Source organism: Hylobates moloch, unplaced genomic scaffold, assembly GCF_009828535.3.
Source record: "Hylobates moloch isolate HMO894 unplaced genomic scaffold, HMol_V3 SCAFFOLD_2, whole genome shotgun sequence".
In the NCBI taxonomy this organism is placed as follows: domain Eukaryota; kingdom Metazoa; phylum Chordata; class Mammalia; order Primates; family Hylobatidae; genus Hylobates; species Hylobates moloch.
The window spans coordinates 58,050,325-58,069,294 of record NW_026652277.1 but is presented as its reverse complement, the minus strand read 5'-3'; positions in this window follow the sequence as shown (position 1 = coordinate 58,069,294).

Below are 18,970 nucleotides of genomic sequence, written 5' to 3'. Positions count from 1 at the left end.
GCTCACGCCTGTAATCTCAGCACTTTGGGAGGCCGAGGAGGGCAGATCACGAGGTCAAGAGATCGAGACCATCCTGGCCAACATGGTGAAAACCCATCTCTACTAAAATTACAAAAATTAGCTGGACGTGGTGGCATGTGCCTGTAGTCCCAGCCACTCGGGAGGCTAGGGCAGGAGAATCACTTGAACCCGGGAGGCAGAGCTTGCAGTGAGCTGAGATCGCACCAGCCACTGCATTCCAGCCTGGGCAACGAAGCGAGATTCCATCTCAAAAAAAAAAGAAAAAAGAAAAAGAAAAAAGAAAAGAAAAGAAATGTGAGTACTAGAAGCAGATCGGTGAGGTAACCACTTTTCCAACATTAGATATGAAGTTCAAACAAAGGATATTTTGGTTTATTTTAACTGGGGATTTCCAAAGAAGCACCTTCTTTCTATGTTATTTGGAATTTAGACATTGGCTTTTAGATTAGAGACATATTACGATTGTCAATTCAAAGCAAAAAAGTAAAAGACATAAATGCCATTACCTATCTGGAATATGTTAAGCAATATAAAACAATAAAAGAAAGGAAGAAAATCTTCCATTATTTGTAATGACAACAATATGCCACCTACTATATATAAATACAATACTGCCAAACATTCTGAATTAGTTTTTATGTGATGAGAGTGGATTTAGCCACTCCAGGACTTCTCAGTCAGCTTTTCTTGTGACCAAACTCATACACAGTCATGTGACACACAACGATGGTTCAGTCAAGGATGGACTGCATATATGATGGCGATCCCATAAGATTATAATGAAGCTGAAAAATTCCTATTGCATAGTGACATCATAGCCACTGTAATGCCGAGGCACAATTACTTTTTTTTTTTATAAATTCAGTGTAGCCTAAGTGCATAGTGTATACAAATTCCACAGTAGTGTACAGTAATATCCTAGACCTTCACATTCACTCAACACTCACTCACTGACTCACTCAGAACAACTCCCAGCTCTGAAAGCTTTTTTTTCATAGTAAGTGCTCTGTATGGGTGTACAAGTTTAAAAACTTTTTATACTATATTTTTATTGTACCTTTTCTGTTTAGGTATGTTTAGACACACAACACTTACCACTGTGTTATGGTCGCCTACAATATTCAGTAGAGTAACATGCTGTACAGGTTTGCAGCACAGGTTTATAGCCTAGGAGCAATAGGTGATACCATATAACTCAGCTGTGTAGTAGCCCATATCATCTAGGTTTGCATACGTATACTTTATGATGTTCCCACAGGATGAAATTGTCTAATGATGTATTTCTCAGAATGTATCTCCATTATTAAGCAATGCGTGACTGTATTTATAAGCTAACATTAGGATGTATGCTATAGAATGGAGTAAAGCCCATAAAACCATGACCTAGCACTCACTCAAATAGAGCCATAGTCACCTGGACAACAGACTAGGTTTTTATAGAATTCAAACCCAAAGTCTCTTGAACCATTTACTGAGACCCTCTTGTGCGAGATGCAGCATTAGACTTTCTGAACAGTGTCATGCAACAGACAAAGACTTTAACTCACCCACTCACATCCACAAATTTAAAAAGAAAAAAAGCCAAGTTTTCAATCTTGTCTGTCTCTCTACATTCTCTTTCCTCTGCTTCACTTACCCAGCACTAAAGGGGTAGAGAGAAAAGTAAAATCAGACCCTTCCAGCAGGGCCAGCTTCACAGATAGACACCCTGTGTAGTAGCACAGAATCAGGTCAGAAGGGTCCTGTGCTGGATTAATGCTCTATTATCATTGTCTTAAAATTCTTTATAAAATTGTATAGCTGGTCCTACCTGTGAGGATAGATAGAACATAGCGGAGAAAACAGTCCCTTTAAGGCCTTCTTGGGGACATTGCAATGAAGAGATCTGCCTTCTGTATAGTTGTCTAACAGATAAGTCATCAAATTGATCTCAAGGCATTCTAGGTATCTTAGACGATTTTTCAGATTATTGTCATGTTTCTTAAGGGCAGATAGAAGTGAGATGTGATGTTTGTCCTTTTTTTCCTAGTTAACTATTCCTCCTAATAATCTGCTTTACAGCTGGGTGCAGTGGCTCACCCCTGTAATCCCTCCACTTTGGGAGGCTGAGGTGGGCAGATCACAAAGTCAGGAGAACAAAACCATCCTGGCCAACATGGTGAAACCTCGTCTCTACTAAAAGTACAAAAAATTAGCCTGGCATGGAGGCACACACTTGTAATCCCAGCTACTCGGGAGGCTGAGGCAGGAGAATTGCTTGAACCCGGCAGGTAGAGGTTGCAGTGAGCCAAGGTGGCACCTCTGCACTCCAGCCTGGGCAACAGAGTGAGACTCCACCTCAAAAAAAACAAACAAAAAAAAAACAAAAAAAACTGCTTTACTGATCTCTCATACCAAATATAAGCTCTCGTAAAAATGATCTTGCAAACTCTCAAAGCTGCCACTTTTTTTATGTCGATTTACAGCACATGCCCGTCTCTTTTCATGCTCCAAAGAACTAAGTAGCTCTTCTCAACTTTAGAACAGTTAATGATTGTAAAGACCTAGTGCATTGGAAATGCAAGAAAAACCCACATTTTTCAAGTTTTAAATCCCTCACAAATTTTATGGATACAAAAAGGAAAAAAGAGCTTCTCTTACTGGTTTGAAAATGAACAGCACTGTCACTGACAACAGATAATGATCTGCAGTGCCCAGGTCACCACCTGATCATTATTAAATGTTAACATTACACAGGAAAGGAGAATTCTTTTCTTACAAGGCCATGACCGGATAAAAAAAACTATCTGGAACTTAGTGCCCAATTGTATACTGGAAAGTTTGGCTTTACGTACAGGTAGAGGCTTGTGTGATAACATTTTGGAGATGTAGAGAAGTCCTGCTTACTCCAAATTCTTTCCCACAACTTGATATTGTGTTTGGAATTCTAACGCTGGGATTTATTCTTTTGGGTTAAAAATTGCCTCATTAAGCATTCTATGCTCCTTTGTTGCCATCACTAGTAGATCCCTTTTCTAGATGATTGGGGAGACTCAAAGAAAGGGGCATGAAAGCAAGTAAAACACATGCTGAAAGAAGAAAATGGGCTGTAGGAAATAAAATTTTCATCATGTTTTCCTATTCAAGCCTCATACTTTTGCCCAAAACTAAAGTCGAAACCTGATGCACTGCAAGATCATTGCAGGAAGTAACAGCTTTAACATCAACAACATCAATAATCCTAACAATATGTACTCTTGAGTGTTGTGTATGACATTGTCCCAAGCATACATTTTATGTGTTATCTCATTGAATTCTCAAAATAACCATATGGAGATAATTATTTGTATCAGTTCAAATGCTTTTTACTATAAGAGCTAGAGTTAGAGCCCATTCAAAATGATGTAAATAATAAAGAAGACCTTTTTTAAAAAATAACCAAACATGCAGAGTTGGGTATTTCTAGAGTAAGGTAATCCAGCAGCTCAGTGATGACATCAATGTTCTTTCTGCTCTGCCCTACTGGTAATGTTTAAGGATTGTCAGTTTATGGGACCAAAATGGCAGTAACTGCTACAGGTATCATAGCTTCATTCAATATCTAAAAGATAGAAAAAAAAACATGCATTTTAAGGATAAGGGCAATTTCCCAGAAGCTGTTCTGTGATTTACCTCAAGTCCTATTGGCTTTCATTTCAGGACATATCAATTTCTAAATTCATCATTCTTGCAGTGAATACAATACCCTTGACTGGCTTAAACTAATCAAGCTTTGCCTCCTGAGGCTGAGAAGAAATCCAGCCATCTCTGTATATAAGGGTGTCCAAAGTCTAAACAAATTAGGAACTGTGTTAGCAAAGAAATAGGAGGGGGATGGATTTTGCATAGACAACCTAATATGTCGACCACAGACGTAGTTGGTGATGACATTTGGATAGAGCCTCCATCTGTTGGACTCTGAAGGTTATACTTTCAGCCACTGTGTAAGACTGCTTGTGTGTGCACATTCATATACATTCCAAGTTTTTGAAAAAAATAATTTTTAAAATTAAGCACCAGAGTATTACCATCATAAACTTAACAAGGAAATCCAAAATGATTTCTCTATACCTGACCTCTACTAGAAGAGAGGCAGCATTTTTGCTCAGCAGCTACAATCTTCCCAGGCATCTGTTAAGCTCCTCACACTGGTGAAAACCTGGTGGGAAATTTTTGCTTGGCAGGACCACCATGGCCATTGAAAGGAGTTCCCACGCCTCTTAGAATAATGTCAGCAAGAAAGGATTAGGAGAAATCTTGAAGGGTTGCTCCTGTTTAAAAGTTGACCCCATTTGATAATGTAGTGGAGTATGAGACAACTGCTAAGTGTGGTGTATCTTTAGCCATATTATTTCCCTAAGGTAATCTTGTTTCTTAACTACTCTAGGAAAACTGGTCATTCCCAAGATTTTCTGCAGCTAATTCTCATAAACATATATGATATTTTGAAGTTGGATAAAACAATTTTTTTCTTCCAGAGAAGAAACAACTGGTTTGGAAGAGATAATAGAAATACATATATATTGCATTCCCTATTTTTTCCCTTAGAATTGTTTGATTATTTTAAAAATAGAGAGAATGGTGATGACTTTACCAAAATCTTGTATTTAAATGGAAACAGTTAATGGCAGAGAACATTAAAATCTTATATTACTGATTCTACCTGATTGGAAAAACAATATTCTTTTGTTTATTGGCTTCTGTGAAAATGAGCTAAAAATTGTAGCTGAATTCAACTGTTAGTAATATTCTCCAAAAATACATCAAAGTAGATAAAGAGGCTAAAAAGCCTTGCCTTCATGAATTAAAAAATTGGAATTTCTAAGGAGAAAAGTCAGTTTTAGTTTTCTTCCCCTTCACCTTTGTTTTCCTCTCCCATTCATCTCCACACTCATTCTTTCTTATGTTGAATTGTAACTATGGAGGCAAAAACTAAGTGTATGTGCTTCTTATGTCGTCCAAGTGGAGAAATTTTTAAGCAAATTAAGAATGGCTAGGAAATAAATGATAAAAATAGAGATGACTTGTAACACTATGTTTACATTTATGTTATGATATGGCCTATCAGTGAACTAAACAATTTTATTTGTCTTGAAAAATTGGCTGGATATTTTGTTACCATGGAGAGGTAGGCTAAATTCAGCCATAAAATTCCAAGTATATTCAGTGAAAAAGGAAAGTTTACCAACTAAATGATTTACTGTTATCAGGATCATTTTGAATATAAAGCAGAACAATACTTTTATTATTATAAAAAGTACATCACATTTTTTACACATCAAAGGAGAAATTTTATCAAATACTATAACTACTTGTCAGTTTATGATTTTGTGAGATATTTCATATTTAGATCACAAATAAGAATAAAAATAATAGGAAAATGTAACCAGTTAAGATTTTATTGGGTATAGAGTATCCTACAAATATTGTTTTATACACTACTTAAGCTAAATGTGACAACTTGGAAACATAAAAAGTCATAGGAAACCAAAAAGTGGTTTTGAACCCTGAAACTTCTCAAAGAAAAGAAAATTAGATCAGATAACTTTTTTTCTTTTTCCTAGAAAACTTGGCATTAGAGTGAAAATGAAGAAACGGTAGATAGGGAATGACAGAAAATAGACCATGATTTTATTCCCTACCATAAGGGTATAAATGAAAGAGCTGAAGTTATTTCTTATTTTAATATTTTGCTGACATATTATACCCTGGAGAGAACTCTTAGTAAATATCCTGTTGAATAAATGAATGAATCAAAGACATGAGTGGAACTGTCTCTAGAATCATTAAGACTTTTCCAGTGGCTTTTAAAGGAATACTTTAGCATGATATGGGGATGAAAGAGAGCTCTGGAATGAAACCAGTTAACAAAATTAACTTCTTGCCCTGAAACATAAATAAATTATAATCTGAATTCATTCCAATAAGACAATGGAATGAGATTGGGTCAGTAACATCCAAAGGCAAAAATATTGTGTTGCTAATGGCAGGCATGTTTATGTTCCTTTCTTTAACTGGTTTCCATTTACCAATCCAATTTCCTGTTAAGTGGAGTGTGTGTCTTGGAATATAACCATGGAATGTGATCCAGGGAGAGTCTCTACACCTAATCCTCCAAAATGAGTGAGTCAGACACAGCATCCACGGTAATCTACAAAGAACCCAAACATGGAAACTACCATTGTTGAAATATGACCTACTTAGATGTGTCACCTGTGGCAATGTAGAAGAACTAAGTAAATAAGTGCATATATTCTATAAATATTGGAAGATTTTCTATAGTACTTTCAATCTGTAGTTGTAAATATTAATGAATGAAACTTTAGAGCATTTGAAGATATATTTGACCATATAATTATTACTTCTACTATATAGATAGAAACCTAAAGTCAACACAAACAGTAGTTCCATTTCAACAATTGTAATTTACATTTTTCAGTTATTTACATATAAATAGGTATGTTGTCTGCTCCACTCATTGACATGTATATAGTCTCAGAATCTACTGGTTTTTGCCCACATCCTTGTAATTACACAAGTAATAGTGGCCACTTCAAACTGCTACCGATACATGCATACTGATATATCTTTACAAACCAAAAATGTAGGAAAACTATCAAGAGTAACTACGTAACGGCAAGAATTCAGACGTACACTAGAAACACACAATGGTGGATTTCCTACCTCTTTAAACTTGTCCTCAGGCAAAGGCCTCAGTCATCCATGAGGAGGGAAGCTAGATTAATTATTGCTTGAACTTAGAGCAAGGTCAGGTTTCCATACCCATCACTGCCCTGAAATGGCATAGTGTACAATCTGCTTTGATTTTAGTTCAAGACATTTGAAGCAAGTAGTATTATATCCACTGTTTGGCAGATTAGGAGGTTGAGACCCAAAAAGCTAAGTCAACTTCAGTAGAGTCACATATCAAGAAAGTGACGGAACGAGACTTCCAACCAGATAGACTACCTCTAGAGTCATTGCTCTGTTAATCAGAAGAGAGACAATTTTTCTAACAACTGAATTAAGCTCAAAGAACCCAAAAGTTCTGAGACTTATTCTATAATAATTAAATGACACTAAAACATTAAATTTGCTGTTATTTTCTCTGCATTGGGTTAAAGTTCCTGTTCTCAGAACAGTAAAATATAATTCTGGCTGTGCCAAATTAAAAAATGAGATTATACATATAGGTATATATTTTTACACATACATAGAAAATGACCAAACAGAAACAAAAGGAACTGTTTAGTGGTTAGTTACCTCTGAGGATTTGTTAGAATGAGGACGCGAGTGGGTGAAGGATTTTACTTTTCATTCTGAACAGTTAGTTTTTTCCCAAGAGTACATATTTTTAAAAATAAAAATCAAAAAGTAACTGTCAACATCCCTGATATTCCTGCTTGTTAAGAAATATACAATATTTTTGGAACTGAAGCAAGCTACTTGTAAGAAAGGAATCACTAGATACCAACTTTCACCTGTCCCATGAGAACAGATAGTCATTGGAAAAGACTTTAAACAAACCACATATGATATTTGTTTGCACAAGAAATGACGGATGTACATATTACCAAGGTACTGTACGTTCTAACAAAGAGTGTAATCATATTCATTCCTGGTAATGAGAATAATCCTTTGAAGAAAAATTAATGCTATCACAGTCAATAGCGCAACTAGCACCAAGAAAATTTCCAGGTAGTATAAATGGAAGTTAAGCAAAGTTCAAGTAAAATTGCAGTATGTGGACTGAGTTTTAGTTCAATTCTATACATCCCATAATTTCCAAGACTTGTTTAAATTGAATGATTGAATCAATCAAAATGTTTTAATTTAATTTTTTTTCCTTTTTGTTCTTTCTTTTTTTTTTTTTTTGAGACAGAATCTAGCTCTGTCGCTCAGGCTGGAGTGCAGTGGCACTGTCTCCACTCTCTGCAAGCTCCGCCTCCAGGGTTCACACCATTCTGCTGCCTGAGCCTCACGAGTAGCTAGGACTACAGGCTCCAGCCACCACGTCCAGCTAATTTTTTTTTTTTTTTTTTTTTTTTTTTTGTAGTTTTAGTAGACACGAGGTTTCACCGTGTTAGCCAGGATGGTCTTGATCTCCTGACCTCGTGATCTGCCTGCCCCGGCCTCCCAAAGTGCTAGGATTACAGGCGTGAGCCACTGTGCCGGGCCAATTTAATTTTTAATGTTTCTTCAACTACATTTTATCTGTAATATGATACTGGATATGCATGCTGGTGCTTTCAGTGAACCACAGTGGTGACTTTCAGATCACAATATCTTGCTGGAAAAAGAAAAAAAAAGTTGTATTTTTTCTGAATGAAGTTTTCATGCTTCCCCCAGTCACTTAACTGGGAAAACAAATTGAAGATTCACTTTGCTTCATATATAATCTTGGATTTATATTTGTGTCCATTTGATATTTGGTCACTTTTGTAAAATTCATGTAAAAGTTATTTTTTCTTAGAGTAAAACTTCTCAATAGTATCAATGTAGGCACCATGCTGTGATGATAAAGACATCCTGATTATGCTTAATGATAATGATGGTGATTATGATGCCATAAAACTTGAAGTCTATAATAGAAGTATATTAATTTCTAGGTAATCTGACAGCTTCTGGAGACTCAACTTCAGGGATCCTCAGGTTCTGGCTTGCCATGATACTTGTATTTAAAATGTATTCTCTTGTCTGTAAAGTAGTTGCTTTTCTGTGTTATTCTGCAAAGGATAAATGCTACTAGAATATGGAATATTTCATTTAATTTTAAGTCAGATGTTATTGACAGTAGCTAATATGTTACAGGTTCTCCACATATAGAGACTGAAAACAGAGAGAAAAATTAATAAAGGCATGAGTGGTTATGGATATACACATGATATGATGGTAAATTTTAAGTGTGAATTTAATTGGTCATAGGATGCCCAGATAAAATATTATTTCTGGGTATGTCTGTAAAGGTGTTTCTGGATGAGATTAGTATTTAAACCAATGGACTCAGTAGATGCTTCCCCTGATATTGGTGAGCATTATCCAATTTTTTGAGGGCCTGAAAACAACAAAAGGTGGAGGAAAGAGAAATGTGCCCTTTTCGCTTCCTACTTACCTGTTGAGCTGCAACATATAAGCTCATCTTCTCCATTCCTCAGATTGGGATTTATACCATTTCTTCCCCTTTTTCTAAGACCTTTGGACTCATTCTAAATGACATTACTGGCTTTTCTGGGTGAACAGTTTACAGATGGCAGGTCCTAGGACTTCACAGCCTCCATAATTACGTGAACTGATTCTTCATAATAAATATTCATACATACATGTGTGTATATATATATGTATATATACACACAGATATTTTACATATATATATATACATGCCAAAATGTACTGGTATATACTGGCTAGTTGCTCCTTATTTTGCTAGACAAAATGGTGAAAGAAAGGATGCGCTCAGGGATTGAATTCCAAGCCAAGTGTATAAATGACATAAGAGTCTCTATGTGTGCTCAGAAGACACTCATTTCTGGTAGCCACAGAGCTGAAATAGCTATATATTAAATGCAGATTATGGGACTTTCCAGCCTTCATAATTTCATAAGCCAATGTCCTATAATAAATCTCTCTCTCTGTGTCTCGCATGCACACACACACACACACACACACACAGCCATATAGATATATAACACATGGTCAAACCATGGCTTCACCTAATTGATTGAAATAATCAATTACTTTTTCTAATCAATAAGTGATAAAGACTACATTGTTATTTGCCTTATTTTGCATCTTTAGATAATGTGAATCTGGTTAAGAGAAAAAAAAGAATGAACAGCCATGATTGTATCAAATTGTAGCATATCAATACAACACATGACATAGGAAATAATTTTTAAAAAGCAACTAACAATGGTACATGTTTAGAGCAACTGGGAAATGGAAGGGAGGAAAAGGAATGAATGTATGTTAGCTTTACCATTAGCAGATAAGGTAAAATTGAGTACTGTTTATTTAGACAGTAGATAACTGTAGAACATGTGTGGCCTATCCATTGCTACAGGAAGAAAAGAACTATCATGTTCACTCTTCATGACCTCAGCAGTGGGCCCAACCACCTGCAGACACTATCAGTGGGACCAACCACACCCACAGGCCCCACAGATACTTTCAGACAGCCCATCTGCAGACAAAAACAACCAGCCCATCTAGACTCTCTGGCCAGGCTGACTAGTGAAGGGCTTTCCCTGCCAAAGTCAGACTGTAAAGACCAGAAGGAGTGATTGCTTCTTCAAATGTGCAGATACTAATGCTAGGTCACAAAGATCATAAAAATCAGGAAAACATGACATTGAAGTTAGGAAAATAATACGTGAAAAAAATTAGAATTTGAACAAAGAGATAGAAGCCATTAAAAATAAAAGCAGAAATTTAAAAGCTGAGGAATACAATTACTAAACTGAAAAATTCAATGGAGAACTTCAACAGCAGACTTGGTCAAACAGAATAAAGAATCAGCAAATTTAAGACAGTTTATTTGTAATTATTAAGAGAAACAAAAATAAATAAAAAGAAAACGAGTAAATAAAACCTACAGAACTTATGAGACAACATCGAATGAACCAATATATACATTAAGAGACTCCCATAAGAAGAAAAGAAAGAGATAGAGAAGGAAAGATTATTTAAAGAAATAGTGTCTAAAACCTTCCTGAATCTGGGGAAGAAAATAAGCATTCAGACTCAGGAAGAAGAACAACAAAAAACTCAAATAGGTTGAACCTAACGAGGACTACACTGAGAGACGTTATAATTAAATTGTTACAAATCAAAGACAAAGAGAGAATTTTGAAAGCAGCAAGAGAAAGGTGAATCATCACATACAAGGGAAAACTGATAAGGCTATCAGTAGATTTTTCAGCAGAAACCTTTGATGCCAGGAGAGAGTGGAATAATAATATATTTAAAGTGCTCAAAAAAAAACCCCACCAAAAATAATATACCTGGCAAAACTGTCCTTTAAAAATGAAGGATACATAAAGACGTTCCCAGATAAACAAAAACTGAGGGAGTTCATCACCACTAGATTTGCCTTTTAAGAAGTGCTTAAAGAGAGTTCTGCAAGTTGAAATAAAAAGACACTAAACAGCAGCACAAATGCATATGAAAGAATAAATCTCACTGGTAAAAGTAAATATGCATACAAATACAGAATAATGCAATAGTGTAATGGCTATATATACATATATATATGTACATATATGTAGATATATAAAACTTTTCACCTTAGTATAAAAGTTAAAAACCCAAAGTAATAAGAATAACTATGATTGAAAAAAGTTGTACATGGATATACACATAAATATAAAAAGAAGTAAAATCTGACACAGATATACTGTGTGGGGAGAGTGGAGTGTTAGTATGCAATGAATTTAAAATGTTATTAGCTTAAAATAGCATGGAATAACCATAAGATACTTTAGGAAAGCCTTATGGTAACCAAAAAGAGAACAAAAAACATCAACCCTATACTATATACACAAAAATAAAGAACCAAAGTATATCACTACAAAAATGATCAAATCACAAAGGAAGTCATCGAGAGGAAGACAGAAACAAAAGAACTATAAAACAGACAGAAAGCAACTTAAGAAATGGCAGTGCAAGTCTTTATCTATTTATAATTTACTTAAATATAAACAGACTAAACTCCTCAATCAGAAGACACTGAGTGGATGAATGGATACAAAAACATGATCCAAAGCAAAACAAAACAAAATTGAAATCCAACTGAGATATATTGCCTAGAAGACACTCACTTTAGATTTAAGGACACACATAGGTGAAAATAAAAAGAAAGAAAAAGATACTTCATGCAAATGGTAACCAAAAGCAAGCAGGTGACTATAATATCAAGCAAGATAGGTTTTCTTTAAGTCAAAATTGTCACAAGAGACGAATAAGTTGATCATGCAATAATAAAAGGGTCAATTCAAAAGAAAGATATAGCAATTACAAATATATATACACCCAACATAAGGGCAACTGAACATATAATGCAGATTTAAGATAGCTGAAGAGAGAAATAGAAGGCAATCAATAATAGGAGAATATCTCAATAACACACTTTCAATAATGGGCAGATCACCTAGGCAGAAAAATCAATAAGGTAACAGCAGGGTTGAAGAAGACTATAAACCAAACAGACTTAACAGACATACATGGAACATGAACATTCTACCCAACAGCAACAGAAGGCACATTTTTCTCAAGCCCACACAGAACGTTTGCCAGTATAGATCATATGTTAGGCCACAAAACAAGTCCTAATAAATTAAAGAAGATTGAAATAACTGACCACAATGGAAGGAAACCAAAAACAAAAAAACAAAAGGAAAATGGAGGCCGGACATGTGACTCATGCCTATCATCCTAGCACTTTGGGAGGCTGAGGTGGGGTGGATCACTTGAGTCCAAGAGTTCAAGACAAGCCTGGGCAGCATGGTGAAACCCCATCTCTACAAAAAACACAAAAATTAGCCAGGAGTGGTGGTGCACACCTGTAGTCCCAAGTACTCAGGGGGCTGAGGTGGGAGGATCTCTTGAGCCTGGGAGTTCAAGGCTGCAGTAAACTGTGATCGCACCACTCCACTCCAGCCTGGGCAACAGAGCAAGGCCCTGTCTCAAAAAAAAAAAAAAAAAGGAAATGAAAAAATTTACAGGCATGGCATGGTGGCTCATGTTTGTAATAATCCCAGCACTTTGGGAAGCGAAGGTTGTTGGATCACTTGAGGCCTGGAGTTCGAGACCAGCCTGGCAAACATTGCAAAACCTCATCTCTGCTAAAAACACAAAAATTACCCGAGCTTGGTGGTGAATGCCTGTAATTCCAGCTACTCAGGGGGCTGAGGCACAAGAATTGCTTGAACTCAGGAGGCGGAGGTTGCAGTAAGCCAAGGTCACACCACTGCACCCCAGCTTGGGTGATGGAGTGAGACTCTGTCTCAAAAAAAAAAATTACAAATACATGGAAATTAAATGATGCACTCTTGGACAATCATTGGAGCAAAGAAGAAATTAAAAGGAAAATTTAAAGTATCATGAGACAAACAAAAAGAGAAACACGACATACCAAAATTTATGGAATACAGCAAAAGTAATACTAAAAGGAAAGTCTGTAGAGACAAATACGTACACTAAAAAAGAAAAAATCCTGGGGGTTGGGGGAGCAGGCCCAAGATGGCCTACTAGAAGCAGTGCTGTTCCAGGGCTCCCATAAAAAAAAAGCCATAATAAGGGTGTGAATCCTTCGCTGGCAACCAAGGTATCCAGGTTCTCTCATCAAAATTGACTAGAAGGCTGGTGTGACCCACAGAGAGAAGGAAAAACAGTGTGGTGCAGAGGCCCACCTGAGAGCCACACAGAGAAGGGAAACTCTCTGCCCCCAGCCAAGGGAGGCAGTGAGTGAGTGCATTACCCAGCCAGGGAAACCGTGCTTTTTCCATGGAACTGTGCAACCCATGGATTGGAAGATCCCACTCAGGAACCCACATCACTGGGGCCTAGCATCCCAACCCTGGAATGTGCAGATTCTTACAGCCTCTCAGCTGAAATCTGCTTAAGCCTAGGGAATTCCCAGAAGGAAGAGCTACCAGCACAGGCTGCAGCTGCCTGCTGTCTAAGCCATTTGAGCTCCTTGGGGAAGGGGCAGCAGTCAACACTGGGACTCACAACTGCCTAACACACTAAGCTCTCTGGGAGGTTGAAGGGTGGCATCCATTTCTATAGCTCCAGGCTGAGCTTTTCCCCTGCTGGAGCCAGGCAGGCTGGAAGGCTTGGTCCCAAGACTTGTCCGCACAGCCCAACACACCAGCTGTGGCAATCTGTAGCCAGAGTACCTCTTCAGGTCTAACCCTGACCCATCCTTCCTCAGTGGGTGGGAATTCTCAGCAGGATCTCCAATAACTCCAGTCAGAGGCTCAGGGACAGAATTTGGATCTCCCTGGGCCTGAGGCCCTGTGGGGAGGAGTGGCCACAGTCTCTGCAGATAAGCAGACTTAGCCTGTCCTCCTGGTGGTTCTGAGGAATCCAGGCAGCACAGATGAGTGGGTTTCCCCCAGTGAAACACAGCCTCTTCACCAAGGAAGAAAGTGCTTTGTTAAATGGGTCCTGCTCCCCGTGCCACCTAACAGGGTGAGACCCTCCAACAGGGTTGTCAGAAACTCTATACAGGAGCAAACCTACTGGCATCAGGTTGGTGCCCCTTGAGGTCAGAGGTCTCAGAAGAAGAAGGCACACATCTTTGCTGCTTTCCAGCCTCCTTGAGTGACATCTCCAGGCACGGGAGCAAATCAGATGAATAGGGCCTGAAATGAACCCCCCCGCAAACTGAGCAAACTGCAGCAGCCCTGCAGAAGAGGAACCTGACTACTGAAAGAAAAGCAAAGAGAAAGTGACAACAACAGCAACAACAACGACAACAATACCTCTACAAAAATCCCATCCAAGGGCCAGCAGACTCAAAGACCGAAACTAGACAAACTTACAAAGATGAGAAAGAATCAACGAAAAAATGCTGAAAACCCAAAGGCCAGAGTGCCTCTTCTCCTCCAAATAATCACAATGTCTCTCCATCAAGAGTGCAGAACTGGACCGAGGTTCAGATGGATGAATTTACAGAAGTAGGCTTCAGAAGATGGGTAATAAAAAACTATGATGAGCTAAGGAGCATGTTATAACCCAATGCAAAGAAGCTAAGAACCTTGATAAAAGGTTAGAGGAATTGCTAACTAGAATAACCAGTTTAGAGAGGAACATGAACGACCTGATGGAGCTGAAAAACACAGCATGAGAACTTCATGAAGCATACACAAGTATCAACAGCCAAACTGACGAAGTGGAAGAAAGGATAACAGAATTTGAAGACCACTTTGCTGAAATAAGACATGCAGACAAAAGTAGAGAAAAAAGAATGAAAAGGAATGAACAAGGCCTTCAAAAAATATGGGACTTCATAAAAAGACTGAACCTGTGATTGATTGGAGTACCAGAAGGAGACGAGGAGAATGGAAACAAACTGGAAAACACACTCTGGGATATTATCCAGGAGAACTTCCCCAATCTAGGAAGACAAGCCAACATGCAAATTCAGGAAATACAGAGAACACCATTAAGATACTCCACAAGAAGTTCAACTCCAAGATACATAATGATCAGATTCTCCAAGGTCGAAATGTAGGAAAAACTGTTAAGGGCAGTCAGAGAGAAAGGCCAGATCACATACAAAGGGAAACCCATGAGACTAACAGCAGATCGCTCAGCAGAAACTCTTCAAGCCAGAAGAGATTGGGAGGATCAACGTTCAACATTCTTAAAGAAAGTAATTTTCAGCCCAGAATTTCATATCCATCCAAACTAAGCTTCATAAGTGAAGAAGAAATGAAATCCTTTTCAGACAAGCAAATGCTGAGGGATTTTGTTACCATGAGGCCTGCCCTGCAAGAGCTCCTGAAAGAAGCACTAAATATGGAAAGGAAAAATCAATACAAGCCACTGCAAAAACACACCAAAATTTAAAGACCAATGACACTCGAAGAAACTGCATCAACTAGTGTGCAAAATAACCAGATAGCATCATGATGACAGGAACAAATTCACACATAACAATACTAACTGTTAATGTAAATGGGCTAAATGCCCCAGTTGAAAGACAAAGACTGGAAAATCAGACAATGCATCAAGACCCACTGGTGTGCTGTATTCAGTAGATCCATCTTACAAGCAAAGACACACACAGGCTCAAAATAAAGAGATGGAGGGAAATTTACCAAGCAATGGAAAGTGAAAAAAAAAAAAAGCAGGGTTTGCAATCCTAGTCTCTGACAAAACAGACTTTAAACCGACAAAGATAAAAAAAGACAAAGAAGGGTACTACGTAATGGTAAAGGGAACAATTCAACAAGAAGAGCTAACTATCCTAAATATATAAGCACCCAATACAGGAGCACTCAGATTCATAAAACAAGTTCTTAGAGACCTACAAAGAGACTTAGACTCCCACACAATAATAGTGGGAGACTTTAACACCCCACTGTCAATATTAGATTGACGAGACAGAAAATTAACAGGACTTGAACTCAGCTCTGGATCAAGTGGACCTAGTAGACATCTACAGAACTCTCTACCCTAAATCAACAGAATGTACATTCTTCTCAGTGCCACATCACTTATTCTAAAATCAACCACATAATTGGAAGTAAACCACTCCTCAACAAATGCAAAAGAACTGAAACCATAACAGACAATTTCTCAGACCACAGTGAAATCATATTAGAACTCAGGATTAAGAAACTCACTCAAAATCACACAATTTCATGGAAATTGAACAATCTGCTCCTGAATAACTCCTAGGTAAATAATGAAATTAAGGCAGAAATCAAGAAGTTCTTTGACACCAATGAGAACAAAGAGAAAACATAACAAAATCTCTGGGACATAGCTAAAGCAGTGTTAAGAGGGAAATTTATAGCACTAAATGCCCACATCAGAAAGCTATAAAGAGCTCAAATTAACACCCTAACATCACAATTAAAAGAGCTAGAGATGCAAGAGCAAACTAATCCAAAGGTAGCAGAAGACAAGAAATAACTAAGATCAGAAAAGAATTGAAGGAGGTAGAGACACAAAAAAAACCCTCCAAAAAATCAACAAATCCAGGAGGTGGTTTTTGGAAAAAAATAGCAAAATAGATAGACCACTAGCTAGACTAATAAAGAAGAAGAGAGAAAGTAATCAAATAGACACAATAAAAAGATAAGGGGAATATCATCACTGACCCCACAGAAATACAAACTACCATCAAAGAATACTATAAACACCTCTGTGTAAATAAATTAGAAAATCTAGAAGAAATAGATAAATTCCTGGATGCATACACCCTACCAAGACTAAACCAGGAAGAAGTTGAATCCCTGAATAGACCAATAACAAGCTCTGAAATCGAGGCAGTATTTAATAGCCTGACAACCAAAAATAAAGCCCAGGACCAGATGGATTCACAGCCGAATTTTACCAGAGATGCAAAGAGGAGCTGGTACCATTCCTTCTCAAACTATTCCAAACAATTGAAAAGGAGGGACTCCTCCCTAATTCATTTTATGAAGACAGCATCATCCTGATACCAAAACTGGGAAGAGATACAACAAAAAAAAGAAAACTTCAGGACAATATCCCTGATGAACATCTATGTGAAAATCTTCAATAAAATGCTGCCAAACAGAATCCAGCAGTATATTAAAAAACTTACCCACCATGATCAAGTTGGCTTCATCCCTGGGATGCAAGGCTCATTCCACATATGCAAATCAATAAATGTAATCCATCACATAAACAGAACCAAGGACAAAAAACACATGATTATCTCAATAGATGCAGAAATTTTGATAACATTTAACGTATTGATGGAACATACTTCAAAATAATAAGAGTCATTTATGACAAACCCACAGCCCATATCATAGTGCATGGGCAAAAGCTGGAAGCACTCCCTTTGAAAACTGGTACAAGACAGCCGGGCGTGGTGGCTCATGCCTGTAATCCCAACACCTTGAGAGGCCGAGGCAGGCGGTTCACGAGGTCAGGAGATCGAGACCATCCTGGCCAACACGGTGAAACCCCATTTCTACTAAAAAAAAAAAAAATACAAAACAAATTAGTTGGGTGTGGTGGCAGGCACCTGTAGTCCCAGCTACTCAGGAGGCTGAGGCAGGAGAATGGCGTGAACCCAGGAGGCGGAACTTGCAGTGAGCCGAGATTGTGCCTCTGCACTCCAGCCTGGGCAACAGAGCGAGACTCTGTCTCAAAAAAAAAGAAAACTGGTACAAGAAAAGGATACCCTCTGTAACCATTGCTATTCAACATAGTATTGGAAGGTCTGGCCAGGGCAATCAGGCAAGAGAAAGAAATAAAGGTATTCATATAGGGAGAGAGGAAGTCAACTTCTCTCTGTTTGCAGATGACATAATTTTTTATTTAGAAAAATCCATCATATCTGCCCAAGAACTATTGGAACTGGTAAGCAACTTCATCAAAGTCTCAGGATACAAAATTAATGTGAAAAAATCACAAGCACTTCTTTACACCAACAATAGGCAAGCAGAGAGCCAAATTATAAATGAACTCCCACTTACAATTGCTGTAAAGAGAATAAAATACCTAGGAATACAGCTAAGAAGGGAAGTGAAGGACCTCTTCAAGAACTACAAACCACTGCTCAAGAAAATAAGAGAGGATACAAGTGGTTCTCATCCTCATGGATAGAAGAATCAATATCGCAGAAATGGCTATACTGCCCAAAGCAATTTATAGATGCAGTAGTATTCCTCTCAAACTACCATTAACATTCTTCACAGAATTATAAAAAACTATTTTAAATTTCATATGGAATCAGAGAAGACCCCAAATAGCCAAGAAAATCCTGAGAAAAAGAACAAAGCTGGAGGCATCATGCTACATGACTTCAAACTATACAACAAGGTGATTATTATAAAGCTCCACATCACTGATCATCAGAGAAATGCAAGTAAAAACCCAATGAGATACCAAGGCGATTATTATAAAGTCAGGAAATAGTAGATGCTGGTGAGGCTGTGAAGAAATAGGAATGCTTTTATACTGTTTGTGGGAATGTATATTAGTTCAGCCATTGTGGAAGATAGTATGGCGATTCCCCAAGGATCTAGAACCAGAAATATCATTTGACCCAACAATCCCTTTACTGGATATATACCCAAAGGAATATAAATTATTTTACTATAAAGACTCATGCACATGTATGTTTATTGCAGCACTATTTACAATAGCAAAGTCATGGAACCAACCCAAATGCCCATCAATGATAGACTGGATAAAGAAAATGTGGTACATATACACCATG